General features: G+C 41.7%; 1 protein-coding gene across 3 annotated transcripts in view; it reads left to right on the forward strand.

Moving 5' to 3' along the window:
* The window catches only part of ppfia4 (PTPRF interacting protein alpha 4), a 59797-nt gene that overhangs the window by 1798 nt on the left and 38820 nt on the right, over positions 1 to 19179 (forward strand). The gene's annotated exons all lie outside the window — the stretch shown is intronic.

The raw sequence follows: 19179 nt of genomic DNA on the forward strand, positions 1-19179 counted from the left end.
GCTTTTTATTTAGTAAGCTTGGATTTACTCTCCTTCTGGGGAATCTCACTAAAACTGCTGCATGTCCTGGGATATCACCACAAGAATAAGTGTAAAGATGAAAAGGGTTTTACTGGCTACTTACATATGACTTCAAAAGCTCATGAGTGGCAGTGAACCGAAAGGAGGATCTAAATACCTCATAGAGAGGTAATGCAGTAAATAGAAAGGTGAATAGGAGGTTGATGGAGTTTTTTACTTACTTGAATAATGATGCTGTTGACTGTAGAGGTCTGTGTCAGTTATTGAGAGCCCTGCTGGCCAGAGAGGTGGGCAGGGCCCTCCCATCATTATCTGGATTGAAACAGCCTCACCTCTGTATGCGGTGACCTGCCTGTCAATGGTAATGGGAGTGAAATAAGCTGATTGTGGGACATCTGAGATATCTTGGACATTTGTATCCTACGTTTGTGTGTGTTTGAGAGACAGAGAGCTGAATAAGAGCTGCTGCAGTCACCGAGCATGACGACAATGAAGCCTCAGCACATAAAGCTGTGTTACCCTCTGACCCTCTAGTCTAAATGCGTTGCATGATGTCATCGAATGGTGTGTCTGAGTGTGAGAGCGAGGGAGAGAACCATGCTGATGATGACAGCTTCACTGCAGCCTCTTGTGAAAGAAACATGGCCGCTTCCTAGTGTACATGGCCCTGGGCTGCTTGCTTGCACACATGCCTACATATTTGTGTGTGTCAGAGAGAGAGGGAGAGAGAGAGAGAGAGAGTGGGAAGAGGCTGTCATGCTTGTTTTATAATCCTGCTTCGTTCAGCGTAATGTTTTATTCTAGCAATAATACAAGTATTAGTTATACAGTCAGAGACTTCAGGGACATGATGCAGACATTATGACTGGCACACACATGCATAAGCTGTCTCTCTCTTTCAGAATGTCTACATCCACTCATCCACAAAACACAGCAGTGGTCATATCCAGAGTAGCCACAGAGCGGAGAGATGATGCAATGGACAGTGGATGAAATACTAAGAAATGAGAGATACTACTCCCAATTGATTTCAGTTTTTGTCTGCTGAACTGTAATTAGGCTGACTTGAGGCTGTGCTCCACGTGACCAGGGTTAGTGTGTTCATGCCCAGGACTACAATACAACATCACAGCTTCCTCTTTGCTCCCACCGCCTTTCCTGTGTAGCCCTCTAGTCAGCAGTGTCTATGTGTGTTGCTTGCTATATGAGGTGTGTGTGTGTGTGTGTGTGTGTGTGTGTGTGTGTGTGTGTGTGTGTGTGTGTGTGTGTGTGTGTGTGTGTGTGTGTGTGTGTGTTCAGATCTCTCTGCTCCCAAGGTGTAGGGTGATGTATGAGGGTAAGGCAGTCTTTTTTGCCCAAATCCAACCACTGTTCTATTGCCGATTCCCTGACATTTGCCATCTTCAAATATGTACATAACCTCTGTGTGTATGTGTTTGTGTGTGTGTGTGTGTGTGTGTGTGTGTGCGCGCGTGTGTGTGTTTGTGTATTTGGGTTTTGTTTTGGTTATGTCTTCTGGTTCCCTGACTCCATGGGACTGGTCTGACCTAGAACTGTCAGATCTATGTCTTCTCTCATCCACCGACGCGCACGCGCACACACACACACACACACACACACACACACACACACACACACACACACACACACACACACACACACACACACACACACACACACACACACACACACACACACACACACACACACACACACACACACACAAACACATACACACAACTGTACACACACAAAAAAATTGTGTGAGGGATTCAAGATTCAATTCTCTTCAATGTCGTCATTGTTAAACATGCATAAACCCATATCACCATGGCATCAATTCTCTAAATGTATGTATGCCTCAGCGCTATGCACGCACGCACGCACACACACACACACACACACACACACACACACACACACACACACACACACACACACAATGCCTGTTACTTTTTCTGTGTGAGAAAAATTGTTCCGACACTGTCAGGTAAAATGTGTTGTAAGACTGTGCGTGTGTGTGTGTGTGTGTGTGTGTGTGTGTGTGTGTGTGTGTGTGTGTGTGTGTGTGTGTGTGTGTGTGTGTGTGTGTGTGTGTGTGTGTGTGTGTGTGTGTGTGTGTGTAATACAGAGAGGGGGGGAACACTGTGTGTCAAACAAAGCAGGTCACTGTTCCTCTTCCATTTTTGTGTGTTTTTGAGCAACATATTTTTATATTATTACTTGTTTCTATTATTAACTGTGCAATATTAGGACTCATAAAGATACCATATTCAAATGGCAGCCCCAGTGATATAGTGTAATTGCTATTGGTAAATTTGCGGGAGATAAACTTACAACAAAACAAAAAAGTCACAGAATAACAAAAACATATTCCCAACCGAGGCAGTGGTAAATCAGCAACACCAATGTTCTGAGAGGTAAAATAACAGCATTTTTTCTGATGGCAAGGTAGAGCAGTGTAAGTAGTCAAAATACATCATACAATTCTAATGTTTTTTTTGGGAGTGGACTTTCTTTTAGGTTGCCAAAAAAAGGTTCTGATGCTGCCCTCCATCCACAGCAGTGCTGGTTAATACTTTGATTCTGTGCAATAACTCCTGTTGGGTGTGCCTGACTGTCAGCCACCATAGGTAATGCACTCCCTATGGATAAGTAACAGATACAACCCCACTTCACAAACATTTCCTTCAAAGGGAACTCCACCAATTCCGCAGTATAATAACTTGTGTTGCACGGATGCAAGCTCTCCAAAGTCTGAGAAATTCTCCCTGTGAGATAACAGCATAGCCTCTAATCCTCCATTTTTCAAAGAGGTGCGTGCCTTCATGGTGTGATATGAGTTTCATGTTGTGTTTGATTGGTGGATGTGTGACTGAGTGTTGTGCTGTTTGGACACCTGTTCCAGTCAGAGAAAACACTGGCTATTTTTGCCAGTATACAAATACTGAGAGAAAAAAAAAACACACACACACATACACACTGTCCAAAACAACACCTGACTCCTGTTGTGTTCTAAATTCTAACCTGTTCGTCCTCACTGACACACATCTATACATGCATAAACATGCACACATCTTTCCTGTTTGTTGGCCTATTTTCTTCATTCCGCCCTTAATTTTTCCTCCTTTCTTGTTCTTGCTTTCTAATATTTGTCTCCGTCTTTCACACTCTGTTTATCCAACTCATCAATAACCCAGTAGTCCATTATCTGTTCCCTCAGACAGTTGTTGTCCCTTCCTGCAGCAGACCTTAGCGCACTGCCAACACAGTCTAATGTGGGAGGGAAGGTTATACCAGTTTCTCACAGTTTTAAGCACCCTGTGTCTGTGTGAAACATAACAGCCTGGCAGCAGTTAACTTGTCATTTGGTTTAAATGTAGATTGGAGTTACACATATACCGAATTAAGACATACTGTGTGATAATATCAATGTAATGAGGTAATGATGTTTGCAAGTCAATTAAACCTAGCCAATATTAAATATTGCACACTCCTCATTGGATGTCAGCAACAACAACAAAAAAAAACCATTAATTGATGCATATGTTTTTATGTTTATTTATTTGCCTAATAAACAGATTCATGAAGTGTGCCATTCAAATGTATGTCACGGCAGTTTCAAGCAGCGTTGCTCCAGCAATCAGCTGTTCCCCCGACATACACAGAGGGGGTACTATCTGCCGTGAAAAAAATGAAATAGAGGAAAGCAACTACTAAGAAAAGTGAGTGGGGCCGAGCAGAATGTTACCATGCAGTGGAAACACGGCAGAACATTGGAGAACTAATGAGGAATACCATTTATTTACTTCATGATGATATAACCCTAAAAAGATGGGTTTGAATGTACTAATGTAAGAAACAGTTCATATAAACCTTGATCAATGCTAGTTTTGCAAGAAATGAAATATATGGGCCTACTGTAATACCCCTAATGCGGTCCTATATGGTAAAAGTTTGCTCATCTAATAGAAAGCACAATATTTCATGCTATTTGAATGAGGGCCAGCAGAAGTGAGTCTTGCAGGCTTGGTACTCGGCCATCATAGTAACTGTACTGGAGGTGTGTTTTGCTTACAGGTGTAGTGTGTGTGTCACAGAGATAATGTACCACACTGCAGAGGAAAGAGTTAGAGCTCCATGCCCCCCTGCGTTGTTGAAGTGACCTGATCTTATCCTGATACAAACACAGTCCTTCAGTATGGTATAAACAAAACTCTTCTTCACATCTGCATCCATCCGTAACAAATAATAACTCTCTCCCACAAACACGAACGCATGCACGCACGCACACACGCACGCACACACACACACGCACACACACACAAACACACACACTTCCCTAGTTTTCTTAAATGTCAACATGCTGCATCTACTTGTCATCCAGAGTCTGCATGTTTGTATGTGTGCTAGCTAGCATGCCCATGGTGCGTGTTGCTTATGCATGGATGGCTGAGGCAACTTTTTTTTTGATAGGAGAATATTGAGGAGAGTGGGCAAAATCAGTTTAAAATGACCTCATCTCATTGGTCTGCTGCTGAAGTCCAAATCTTATGCTGCACATTATGTAAGCGAAAAATACTGGAATTTGGGTTGATGTGGCGGAAAGTGGAGCATGAAGTGCGCGGCTGAATGTCACCAAGTAACTCTGGAACACAATTGGAGGAGAGTGTGAGATGGAAAGAAAGAGTGATGGACTCAACCACCAAGGTTGTCCCGTGCACTTTCTCAGCCATAACGGCAACAAACCATTGCTTTTGCCCAACCATCTGAAATCTTTCTTAAAAAGAGTGTTTTTGGTCAAGTTGAAAAAAAAGGCAAGAAGATTTAACCAAAACCCTGGGTTATTGATTCAGCTTGTCGGTCTGATTCCCTTATTGGTTGTTGCAAAATGTTCTGTGTGGAAAGATATAATTTGTGTTGATCTTGGAATTGCTCAAAAGAAGTCAAAAAGAGAAAGAAACACAATCAGTCAGATAACCAGGGCAGAATGTAAACAAGCCAAAAGTTTCAATTCATTTTCTAAATCACCCTTTCCTTTTTTTTTCTTTCTCTGTTAGCTTACCTTGGGGTTTGTTCAAATCCAGTATGGTGGTGTATTTGCTTGCGCCTCACTTTTTTTTGCTATTTTGCTTCATTTTCAGATTTTGGAATTGACTTATCACTTATGCCTAACTCCCCATTTTGTTAGATCAGTCAGAGAGCTTCTGCACCTAACTATGAGCAGACAGATCCCATAGTCGTGCAAGAGAAAGAGGGAAACTCAAATGACCTCAGAAAGAAGAAAGAAAGAATGTAAATCCAATTAACAAAATATCTTCCTGCCAGCAGCTGACTGACATCACACCTCTCTGCTTCTTCCTTTTCCTCTCTTCTGCTCCTGCTGCATCCAGACAGCCTTACCTCACTGTCAGTGTCTTTTCCTCCTCTACTCTGAAGTTCACTCATCTATGTTGTCCAGTCTTGATTCAAGCACAAGCTCCTGGCAACGAGTTGTGCACAGCTTTCGGGCCCCTGAGCACTAATGGATTATTAGTGTGCAAAGCTTGCTCCCCCACGCTGCCCTGCCACACCATGGCTTCTGCGCTACATCTCTTAGCATCCATCCTTCGCTCCCTCCATCTCTCTGCCAGTACCATCTGGCTCTCAGCACCAGGCACATTTAGCTCAGCCGGGCGCCAATTTGTCCCCCTGGCTAATCGGGTAAGAGGAGAGTCAGGGAAGGAAGAGGCAGAGTAGAAGACAGAGAGAGAGACACACACATATAGAGTAAGAGTTAGCAAAAAGAGACAGAAGAAAAAAAAGCAGAATCAAGCATACCTGACTGTCCCCAGCAGCGAGGGACATGCTCTGGTGATGGGAAGAATGAACAGTCGGTGTGTGTGTGTGTGTGTGTGTGTGTGTGTGTGTGTGTGTGTGTGTGTGTGTGTGTGTGTGTGTGTGTGTGTGTGTGTGTGTGTGTGTGTGTGTGTGTGTGTGTGTGTGTGTGTGTGTGTGTGTGTGTGTGTGTGTTCCCTCTCCCTGGTAATAAGAGCAGAGTGATTGGACTTGCAGGACCACCAGAGGGGATGGCGAGAGTAATGAAGGAGGGGGGTTGGAAAGGACTAAATGAGAGAAAGGATGAAGAGGAAGAGGAGCATGAGGATGTGAGAAGAAGTTTCCCAGCCTGCAATTCAGCCCACAGCAGCCCTGCCATGTCTAACAACTACACTATTGGAACTCTGTCAGTTCACCTTCCGTGCTGCGACTCCCCAAGAATGGGAGATTAGGCATCGGCGGAAATGATTATTGAACTTTGGGTGTAGAGGTGAGGAAGGCCAAATGTGTGTCTTAGAAACAGTATGGCAGGGTCTAAACGCTCAAGGTTATGAACTTCAAGGGCATACACTCTAATGTTACCCACATATGCATAGAAACAGACACACACACACACACACACACACACACACACACACACACACACACACACACACACACACACACACACACACACACACCGACTGTTCATTCTTCCCATCACCAGAGCATGTCCCTCGCTGCTGGGGACAGTCAGGTATGCTTGATTCTGCTTTTTTTCCTGACTCCTTCTGTCTCTTTTTGCTAACTCTTACTCTATATGTTTGAGTACTGAGTAACTGAGTAACTGGATTTTCTAGACCCCAGTTTTTCCCAGCAAGGGACTTAAGCAGCCGCAGCATAGGCGGCGGCATCAGAAGCTAAGTCCCTTGCTGGACCCTTAAAGGGATTTAAAGTAAATCAAAATGCTTCATCTGCTCCATAAAATAGAGCTTGTCAGTGTCTCACAACATTGACATACCCCCCGCTGCTGACTGTCAATAACACCCACACACACAAACACACATACACTGAAACACTCTTAAACGAGAGAGATTTGTGAGAGTTGTACAAATGAAATGCAGTATTTGGTAAAAGGGCACAGTATTTAATGGCTGGTATGAAGCATATACTTCTCTATGCACATAGGCATTTTACGTGCTTAGGCTATAGAGCACAAACTTTTGTTTATTTGGTTTACAGGTTATAGATCATATATCTGTGTGTGACATTTAATCATTTTAGAACAATTTAATATTATATAATATGTTTCTCATTAGATAAAGAGTTGTTGCCATTTAGGATTTAATGTAGGTTATGGGGCCCCATGTTTTGAGGAGTGGACAGAAAATGACAGATTAGGATTTCACATCACTTTTAGACAATAAGACAGTAAGATGGGGTTTCAATTATTTGAAATGTTCTGGCATGGATATGTTATTTTGGTAGTAAAGCAATAAGATTTATAACATATTTTAAAAGGCATTCAATTATCTAAACAACATCAAAAATCAATTCTATTTAGATTTTTAATTCATTTTTTTTTTTATGATTACGTTATTCCGCAAAGTCTTCATCTTCTGTTTGATTACTCAGGAAGTGTACAGTGACTTTGTCAGAGCGTTTTACCGTAGGGGTCAGCGGAGTTTTTTTTTAAGAGAGGCCTGAGATTGAACCAACTTGTGGTCCGTTAGCTAAAACCATAGCTTAAAAATTCTGAAATGCTCTCTCGAGTGGATGGGACCTACACAGTCTGGACCTACAAAGTCTCATGACAATTATCTGTGTTTAGCTTTCATCTTCAAATTTAAACCACCGATTCGGAAGTGAAAACATGAGTCAATAAGTGCTTTGAATGTCCTACTGGTTGAACAGGAATGTCATTCTTGTGTTTAAATGCAGGGATACAGACAGGACATTTGTGTAAAGTTCTGTGTAATGATAAATAATGCAGCACAACATTTTTTAAAAAGGAAACCAGCTGTAAAACATGGAATATTATCATTGCCACATACTCAATTAGTTACTCCTGGTACACAGACGATAGAGCTATTGATTTCTTGCATAAGAAAATGGTCCAAGTGATGAATTGCCCACACAGAGTCAGCACTTAATGGTCTTCTAAGTATCCGACTGTGCTGATAAGACACACACACACCCACACACACACACACACACACACACACAGAGCGTCAGATTTGGATTTGTCTCGTAGAGAAAGATGTATGCTATGAATAAGATGTTAGCCAGCTCAGAGTGCTATCATCGCTGGCCAGACCCCAGAATACGTTCTGTTCTGAGGATAGGCTTTGATAAATACATGTTGACATACACCGACTTCACACTAATGAATAGAGCCTATCTGAGGCAGACTGAGTACATACTGGAGAAACTAATAAGTTATTTCTGGTACATCTTCAGAAAGCTCTCAGATCTTCTTGTCTCTGTATTAATTCACGACCCGTTTATTCAGCACCACCTACAACACTTCCAAGCCGCAGTCTGTTATTCATTTACTCCCAGCTCCATTCACAGATGTGTGGGTTGGTGCAGACACTCAAACAGTTTTACAGACACACACACACAAGCTCTATCCCTGTGTCTTTCAGTTTGTGAGAGGAAGTTGTTCTGCCCCTTCCCTTTATCATCTTTTGATTGAGTAGTTTTCCTGTCTATTTTTTTACCTGCTAAGGACAAGAACCTGTTGTTTCAAATCACTTCAAGACTACCCTCGAGTTGACTCAGTGAAGCCATATTAAGATAACCAACACAGTGATCTGTTCCCTCTCTTCAAAGTCCCGCTGCCCGCCTTTTCTTCCTTTCCTCAGTCTCACTTACTCTCTATCTCTTGCGCTCACTCGCTGTCTGTCTTATCAGTGCTGATGGCTTTAAGCGTGTGTGCTGAGAGGTCTATTAGTTAGCTATCGTTGCGTCAGATAATGCTTCATATCTCCCAGCCAGTTCACTGTACTTGCAGCTTTGCTCTGACTGCATCAGGGCCGATCAACGTCTCAAGGATATGGGACTTTGCAACAAACCTCGACATTCTTTAAAACATTTTATATTTATATGTATGTTGGAATAGAGCCTGTGATTGATTTCAGTCTCTTGTTGTTAGGTTTGATAAATAAGAGCTGGAAGAATCTCAAAACGTTGGGCAGGGTGATTAACATATCAAGTGGAAGTTTATGTGTGTATATTTCCTATAGCAATTGCGTGTGTGCATTGAATCAATTTAAATCAGATCATTGAACTAGTTCTTCATATCTCATTTGTAGCCTGAGAACATGTTGTCATGTTTACATGAGAATATGTTTATATCTGTGTGTATGTGAGTAAACATGTCTCAGTATTGCACTTTCAATGGTACCATGGAAACATTTTGTTTTTGTGATTGCGTTGTAAAATCCATATAGTTCATCTAATTACAACGCTAATAGCCTGGACCGCTCCCACATCTTGTAATTGTATGAATAACTGAGCAGCAAACACTCACTGTCATCTGCCTGGCTAGCTCTGTCGATGATGAAGGTCAGTAAGCATTGTGGTGCCCCATTAGAATAATGGGGGCTGTGACGTGGCCTGCCCCGGCGCAAGATGAACATCATTCACACTGAGCCGCTTTCTTCCCTCTCTTTTTCAGTTGCCTTATGCCACGCACCGTCTCTTCTTGCTCTCAATTCCACACTCAAATAACTCTTTCATTTACTCATGCTAACACTTACCCATTCCTCCAAGTAAGCACTCCAAGTAGACCTAAAATATAAAACACAGGCTCCGTGTCAGTGACATCATTTTTATCTTGGATGTTTTTCTACTCTTCAATTTTGGTTTAAACCCCAAGCAGTTCACTCACTGTACATGCCTCGACAGTAGGGAATATAAACAAAGAATATTAGTACACTGAGAAATGCTCATCAATTGGAAGAGGCTGTCGGTATATGCAATTGGAAATGGCCTAGATCTGGATAATTGGACACCTGTGGTCAACAGCATTCTGTTTGTCTTTAGATTGATGGTAGCTCTGTCTATTTGCTATAAATATATATAACATATAATAGGGTATGCTTATAGCCCTTTTTATCTAGATGAATTTAATATTGGAGTGTTTAGCACAGTCATTTTGGCTGTCTTTGTAAGACACACAGGGCCAGGAAGCATAGCCAATCCTTGCAAGTAGAGAAAACTTTAATTTGCTCCCAGATAAACTTTATGTTTTTTTAGTTTATTTATTTTGTTAGTGATAATAGTTCTAATCCTACAAAAACAGTTATGTTTGTTCAATAAAGAAAATGTTGTTATTTGGTCTATGAATATGTATTGTATTTTATTATGCATTTGGCAATTATAGTTAATACAAATTCAGATACAATAATAACAATGTTTTGCCAATTGCTTATATTTAATAATACAGGATCTGTGTTGTGAATTTTTTATTTTCGTTCGAAACATGCTATAAAGGGAGATTTTTAGAAACCTCTCAAAATGAGGATCTTAGTTAATGCTTTGTTGCATGTGCAAAGGAAAGGGCAAACATTGAAGTCTATGCAGAGTATGGGTAAAGTCCTCTACCAAAATTCTGCTAGGAATTCATGGTGGTCCTTAAATGTTTTTATGCACACAGGTCCTTTGACTTTTCAAGTTAAAAAAAAGTTATTTTCTAACATAGCTGCTCATCCTTTTGAGCTCATAGTTTCAACTGCCTGTCAACAGGATTTTCAAAATAACTCGACTTAATAACTTAATAACTCGAATACAATTATGATCCCACAAACATTTTCCAGTTCTATTATACGTTTTCTTTTCTTGGTTGACTAGTATTTTATGAAACAGGGAAGCTTGTTGTTTTTGTGCAGTTAAGTGGGTTTGATGCAAGATATTCACTGTGGTCTTTAGGCAAGTAGATACATATTAGTCCAACAATGCCAAACAACAATGCATGCATAACCTTGGATAAATGAGGAAACATTTGCCACTCACTCCTGATTTACTAGCAAGGAAGCTGTGAGCTAGCAGACCATATATATTGAGTAAAATGTAAATATAGTATCGAAACTGAATTGTGACTACTGTGTACAATATTAATAAGTACTGGCGCAACTTCCTTTTTGCTCAAGTACAGTGAAGACGGCTAAAAGCCCTTGTGGTGAGCTGTTTTAATTTAGACACCATTTAGTGTCCTCTTCCAAATGAGAGAGGGAATGAGGCAAGACAATGTGAATGAGAGATAGACAGAGACAGAGAGGAAGTGCCTGTAGTTGAGTTACATAAAGGTCATATGAAGCTCTGCAGCTTGCATCAGACAGTGCCATCTCTCCTCCCATCCCCCTTCTTCACTTCCGCCACCATCCTCCCTTACTCCTCTCCATCCTTTGCCTCTCCAGTTTCAGTCACATCCATTTGTCATTGCGATCTGTTCATTTTTGCCTTCTCCTATCTGATCCTCAGTTTCCTCTCTTCACGTCTTGTTCTCTTAGCTCCGGCATGTCAGCATCTTCTGTCAGCATCATCTTCTCATCTTTCTTAATCTTTTCTGTTCTTCCTCCCTTCTTTTACTTCTTTTTCCACTCTCTGCCATCTTGCGTGAGCCGGGGGGGGAACTATCCTGGAGGGAATGTACACTCAAACACACACACACACACACACACACACACACACACACACACACACACACACACACACACACACATACAGATTTGTGTTTAATTGGTCCAGATTGGCTGTGGACTTATTGCTAGGGCAGTGGGTTCATTGTGGCATGTGTCACACACACACACACACACACACACACACACACACACACACACACACACACACACACACACACACACACACACACACACACTCCCATAACTTCTCTTTAAAATATTTCTTTCCTGTTCCCACTCTTTGTAAAAACATGTCACCCTCAGTTGGCTCTCTGTAACTTTCTACTGTTTCCATGGTTGCTAAATTACAGTAATAGACCTCCCTGCTCGTAAACAACTCAACATATTGAAGAGCGAGGGTAAGTGATAATAAGAGAATGCAGAAAGCAGGATATACATTGTCCATGACTAATTCAAAATTAAATGGAGCCCCTGATTATGCTGCAATATCGATATCATCATGTGATTAAGTATTTATTTATTGGACGCGCCCTATTTTTTTAAGTCATCGGTAGAGTTTCATATTCCTACTGTTTAACAAGCCATCCATCTTTACAGCCAGTTACAGATTAACAGTTAATTCAGCTCAACTGCACTTGCTGTTGACTGGCAAACCTTCATTAACAGCTGCTTAAATCCTTCCAGTCTGACTGATTTAGAGCATTTTAACTGGCACACCCTGAGGAATGCCTCCACAGTTCTACAAGAGGGAATTCATTATCTATTTTCATTCTTGAAAATCAGCTATTTATATGCCAAATTAGCATACTATTTTTCTCCAGATTCTTGAGAATTATAAAAGCTGAAGTCCTTGCTTCCAATGTCAACTAACGGTCATTTGGTATTACTGCAAGATCATCACAATCGGTCGTCAAGTTATTTTTATTCCTGTCATCACAAAAACGTTTCTCCTTCCCTCCGTGTTATAAATGGCATCTCATACCTGCATTGCATCGTCATCACACACGTTCACACTAACACACACAAACATAAAGACTACACGCAACACCCTGGTGGAAATACACCACAGTTCCAGTTGGCGCCTGTTATTGCTGACCCAACGGAATATCTGTCCCTACGGTGTTCCCCCTCACCCTCAGGGCACGCTGCCAACAAGTCCCACAATTATCTTCATACATCTACACACAACATATTATATTCATCATTGTCCTGCAGAGCATCTGTCTGTCCTTTAACCTACTTAACATCTCTGCTTGTTGTCTGTCAGAAACAATTTACAGTATGCTTTATGTCTTTTGTGTGTGTGTGTGTGTGTGTGTGTGTGTGTGTGTGTGTGTGTGTGTGTGTGTGTGTCCGTGTGTGTGTGTGTCCGTGTGTGTTCACGTGCAGACTCAGGGTTTTGTCTCTCCTCACCTCTCAAAGCCCTGCAAATTTGGTCTCCATGGAAACGGGGGGGAGGGAGGGGAGGATGTTGACTTCCTGACACCTTCTGTCCCATGGGACACCAACTGTCAGCAACTCTTTGTGTGTGTGTGTGTGTGTGTGTGTGTGTGTGTGTGTGTGTGTGTGTGTGTGTGTGTGTGTGTGTGTGTGTGTGTGTGTGTGTGTGTGTGTGTGTGTGTGTGTGTGTGTGTCTGTGTCTGTGTGTCTGTGTGTCTGTGTGCGAGTGTAAACATGTTTTCTAACATGTAATTAACATGATGTATAAACTTGACCTGCATGCTCTGCCAAAACCCTAAAATCGTTATACCGGATGCAAGCTGCTAAATTTATAAGAGGCAATTTTCCACTTAGAAGCTAGGGCTGTTTCTTTCTCTGTTTGTGTGTCTGTGTGTTTTCATTTGGCTGTGAAGCTCCAACCTTGATAGCTGCTTCTGATCATCTGCCAAAGCTGAGCAGCTCAGTGTGTTAGTGGGTCTGGCAGAAGGACTAAGTGGAGGAATCCCCTTTTAACTGGGACAGGATGGTACAAGCAGATGGACCAGTAGAGAAACAATCCCAGTATCAACCGACTATCTGATGATGATATACACTTTGGCAGCAAGGGATGATATAAGACTACTTCCCAAAGTACCCATACTTAACACTAACACCTCCAATACTACAATTATTGTCCCGTTGCCACACTCATAACATATCTGCTCATAGGGATTAGCGGGGAACAAACAGGAAGTAGCAGGAAGACCTTGTTGGATGTATTGCATGTCTCATCCTCTGCTCCTTTGTCCCATCACCTTGGGCTGGGAAGCTATAATTAAATGTGTATAGCAAAGTACAACAAGAATCACAACTAACCTGAAGTATAAACAACCAGTCACTGTCAGACAGATTGTTGATGCCTTTTTGGTGTGGGTTTATTTTACAGAGGAATCACAGAGGAAGTGGAATTCAAAATAATCAATCATTCCACTTTAGGCTGTAATGGTAAATGGTTTCTTGCTTATTTGTGTGAATATTTGTTGGTATTCTAAGGGTTTTTGTAAAATTAAACTGAATATTGTTCTATTTAACACACTGGTTCATATTTTATAATATAATCATTATATATTATCATAATTTATAAGTATATATTATAAAAAATACAAATTATAACCATATCAGTTTCTCAACGTCTAAGGTTTCAAATTACTGTACTAAATGTTGGTAATTTAGCCTGAAAAAGGACTCAATAATTATCAAAATAGTTGCTGATCATAATCTTTTGTCTAAAAGACACACAGCAGAAATCCAACTGGAATCCAACACAGAAAGTGACCATCTGAATTAACCTCATCATCACAATATTAAAAGAATTATAGGTATTGGCTGATGGGAGGGAGACATTAGTAAATACACTATAATGAATTGCACAATTTGATTCCAAAAAATGTCGTAAGCGAGGGATAACAGAAAGAATGAGAAGAGGAAACAATGGGAAATACATTTTAAGGGAAAAGAAAGGAAATATGGAAGTTTGAAGATGTTGGTTTTTGAGCTGCTGCATCCATTAAACAGCCGTGGGCTCTGCACCCTACCTACCACACCCCAGCATTGCCATGGATATAAGGCCTTGGCAGCACAGCTGTGTGCGTGTGTGTGTGTGTGTGTGTGTGTGTGTGTGTGTGTGTGTGTGTGTGTGTGTGTGTGTGTGTGTGTGTGTGTGTGTGTGTGTGTGTGTGTGTGTGTGTGTGTGTGTGTGTGTGTGTGTGTGTGTGTGTGTGTGTGTGTTGGTTAGAGGGTTGCCAGGATGACATCATACAGTAGCTTGCCGAGAAGGTCCACTGCAGGCACATGGCATCTACAATATTTATAGACCCCGAGAACAGATGAGCTCACTCAGTCACTCAGTGTGATTTTCTGCACTTCACACACACACACACACACACACACACACACACACACACACACACACACACACACACACACACACACACACACACACACACACACACACACACACACAAAGAGCAAAGAAGTGGCAGAGAAGTTACTCACGCAATCCGTGCCACACCCGCTCACATAAATATTTCCTCTTCTTTCCATTTTTTCCTCGCTGGCCTTGAGAGTGCACTGCATACAAGTTGACCATACAGATATTACAAAACATACAGCTATTATTGAACTACATTCAGAACATCCCTGATTCAGTTCAGGATTATTGTTATTATGAAAATGCGACAAAACACACACGCACACTGAGACATAAAAAGCTTCCATATACTCAAAAATGAGACGCCACTGTATGAGTCATAAGGAGGGGGACTGGTACTTTGTGAGGGATTAAACTGGTGGAAAAAATAAGGCAGAGCGTGTACTGTATACGCACACAGTCAAAGTCACACAATATAGGCACAAACACACACACTAAATGACCCAAGCCCCGGAACATGTACATACACACACCGGATTTAAATCCTCATATCCTAAAATAAACAAAATCATTTCTTGGTAGAGCAAATACTGTACATCAGGCTAACAGCAAAGTATGATTGAGAGTGACCGCTGTGTGTGTGTGTGTGTGTGTGTGTGTGTGTGTGTGTGTGTGTGTGTGTGTGTGTGTGTGTGTGTGTGTGTGTGTGTGTGTGTGTGTGTGTGTGTGTGCGCGTGTGAGTGACTGAGCAATGAGCGTGTGAGCTTGAGTTACAAGGCAGGAGAGCTCCAGAAAGAAAAATCACATTTCATAAATAAATCATCCAGGGCCTTGCGATGGATGAGCACACACACACACACACACACACACACACACAAGGCTGCAATACTTCATACCATGGCCATCATAGTACGGACCAGATTAGAGGCAAATCACTTTTAAAGGGCTGTGTGTGTGTGTGTGTGTGTGTGTGTGTGTGTGTGTGTGTGTGTGTGTGTGTGTGTGTGTGTGTGTGTGTGTGTGTGTGTGGGTGTGGCCTTATATATCCTGATGTACAGTGCTATATCCCCCACCCAGTGTACCCTCTAACACATAATAAGGTTAGCAAAAGAGCCACATTATTATAATCCATGTCAAACAATATTGCAATTGCCTGTATATTTTTGAGTGTGTGTGTGTGTTTCCATCATCTCTTCCTAAACATAGCTTCGATTTCATTTTACACCTGCTATATTGGTTTTATATGTGTTGCTATATGAATAAACATCAGAGAGGGTGCCACTCCATTATGTGAGGTGTGTGTGTGTGTGTGTGTGTGTGTGTGTGTGTGTGTGTGTGTGTGTGTGTGTGTGTGTGTGTGTGTTGTGTGTGTGTGTGTGTGTGTGTGTGTGTGTGTGTGTGTGTGTGTGTGTGTGTGTGTGTGTGTGTGTGTGTGTGTGTGTGTGTGTGTGTGTGTGTGCTTGTGTGTGTTCTGAGCTAGGAAAAGAGGAGTATTTTAGGAAACCGGAAATAAGAGAAAGTACTTCATGCTATATTCTCTGTCTCCTCGTCCATCTCTAATCATAAAACCATCACAAATACTGTAGATACTCCCGAAGACTATGATGTTCACTGAGCAGTTCTAATAATTTATATTGCTGGTAGACTTGATTTAAGACTTTGAGGTACCCATGGTTCAATCAATGAGTGATAAAATGTTGTGAGAGTGAGACTAAGAGTGACTTAGTATTAAACGGTAAAATTAATCGTTTCTACCTTGCCACTGCTCACAAGCACCTTCACACCCAGGTGAGAAGATGTGGAGTGAAATAGCATCACTAATAGGACATATTTTGATTTAAAGATCTCCTATTATGCTATTTTTTTACAATATATTGTAGGGCAATATCTATACAAAATATGTCTGTGAAGTGTTTTGCTCAAAATACCAAACAGATCACCCATTGTAGCCATGCCTCATATCCCTCTATTTCAGCCCTGTTCCTGAAGTGCTGATTCTGTGACTGTCGCTTTAAATTTGAGCGGACCTGAAGCTGGCCACGCCCCTTTGTAGCGCATGCAGCTCTCTGTCTGAAGAGAGAAGTTTCTAAAGAAATCAGCTAAAAGCTGCCGTGATTAAACGCCATATTATGTTCAAAACCACATCCATCATTATTTCTGAAACACTGCATCTAGAACAGTGACATTATGTGTATTGTATACAAAAACTCCCTCCTGTCCCTCTGCAGACATCCTGCTGAATACACAGACACAGAGTTGCCAACTCGAGGGGATTCAGCTCGCGACTGTATATTGCGGACGATAGGTTTGGATGTTTCACGTGGGTGGGACGTTGCCAGGCAGGGACGTGCACAGGTACGGGCTAATGTTGCCCTTTTTGGCTGCCCCTTCTGGAGAGAGCAACAGTTTAAAATTGTTTCTGTTGTGGCCGAATCAACATGATAAGCCCACAATTAGTATTGTAGGGTCTTGCTGCGGGAAACACACCTCGTCAGCGCTGTCAACTGCCCCAGTCACGTGACTTTGTTTACAATCTGATAGCTGAGAATAAAGGAAAGCCCTCCGAGTCCTGCCTCATACCGCTAAGGTGATCATACCAAATGCCTGCCTGGCTTTGGTGGCCAATCCGCGGGTCAATCTGTCCCTTGAAATGTCCCCGTTTTCAAATATGCGTTAAAAACACATAGCAAGGTGAAATAAAATTATAACAACGTTGATGTTTCAATGGCGTGGTGGTTGTTCGCAGCAATACAATTATTGTAGCCTTAGCGTTAGCAGCTTCATTCTTCTTCTACTACTTCTTCTCTGTCTTCTTGTATGTAATTGCTTGCAAAATTCAGAATGAATAACTCGTTTCAGTGTGAACTAATTCCACACAGTATTACCACAAAAGTGTTTTAAACCAGGTAAGTTTTTATTATTTATGTTCTATATCGCTAAGTGTGTGATTACACATTTTACGTATTATATATATAATATTTATTACCTCTAGTGTCGGATTTTGAAAAATTGATTTTGAGTTTTCAGTGACTGCAAAAAGTAAGTTTCCCCCTGGTGGTGTTTTTGAGTTATTGCAGCTTTAATTACCAGGACCTTCAGTGTTCAGTGTTCATTCATAGAGAGTGCTCCACCACAGAGAGTTGGTTGTCTGAGCCTTGGAGTGGAACTAACAGTGTGTAGAGATGCACTTGGTTTATTTTAGTTGTTTTATGGCACTGTGATCTTTAAGGTGATGTTGAGGCATTTATTTTAAGTTACGAAAACCGTGCTAACTATGCTAATGCTAATCGCGACGCTAACAGTTAGCAAGAGGCTAGTTAAGTTGCTATGGCTAATTTAGTTCATTGTTGAGCTTCATTTGTGGTGAATGAGTGTATTTCATGTATCTGTACTGTAATATGTGTGTTCATCTGTGTTGCAGTTTTACCAAAAAACATAACTGAGAAGATTCAGTAAATCAACCTCAACCAAAGCTACTGGGTCTCTTTTTAATGGTTCGCTATCTGTCAGCCAGGACAGAATAGTAAAATGTTATCCACACAGCGGGAAAAGGCAATTAAACAACTGTGAACAGTACGCAGAAACACTGCAAGATGAGCGACCACGAAGAACGTCGGTCTCAGCTGGAGACGAGGTCTCAAGTCTCAGCTTCACACAAGTCCTCCAGAGCTTCAACCCGGACATCGGTCAGCGCTTCTGCGACAAGGGCCAGAGCTAAGGCCGAAGCAGCAAAAATTAAAGTGTCCTTTGCAGAAAAGGAGGCAGCCATGATGAAAGAAAAGGCTTCAATAGAGGCAAGTCTTCACGTGTTAAAACAAGAGAAAGAAGCTACTGCAGCATCAAGAGAGGCAGCAATATTCGAACTTAAGCAGCAGCAGCAGTCGAAAATGAGGGAAAAGACACTCTTGTGAAAACCCGAAGAGTCACTGTACGAGTCCGTTAAGGAGGAAACTGGACGCAGACCTGTCACTGATGAATGCTATGATCGTCCCCCTGCCCCAAAGGTATTTTTGTCAAAGCATTAATATCCACCTGTTACTCCTGACACTCAAAGGAAATACACAGCAGCTACTCCTCCAGCCCCTCACCCTGCCCAGTACAACAAATACTCACCTTCATCACCTCAAACCCCTGACTTAGCCCAGTATCTTATGAGAAGAGAGATGGTGAGCTCTGGGCTCCTTGCCTTTGATGATTGTCCAGAAAATTACTGGGCATGGAAAGCGTCTTTCCTTGCAGTCACAAGGGAGCTAAACCTATCGGATCAGGAAGAGCTCAACCTACTGGTCAAATGGCTCGGGCCCGAGTCATCAGCTCAAGCCAAGCGGATAAGGTCAGTACATGTAAATAATCCTAGAGCAGGTG

This window comes from Eleginops maclovinus, chromosome 20 (assembly GCF_036324505.1).
Source record: "Eleginops maclovinus isolate JMC-PN-2008 ecotype Puerto Natales chromosome 20, JC_Emac_rtc_rv5, whole genome shotgun sequence".
Classification (NCBI taxonomy): domain Eukaryota; kingdom Metazoa; phylum Chordata; class Actinopteri; order Perciformes; family Eleginopidae; genus Eleginops; species Eleginops maclovinus.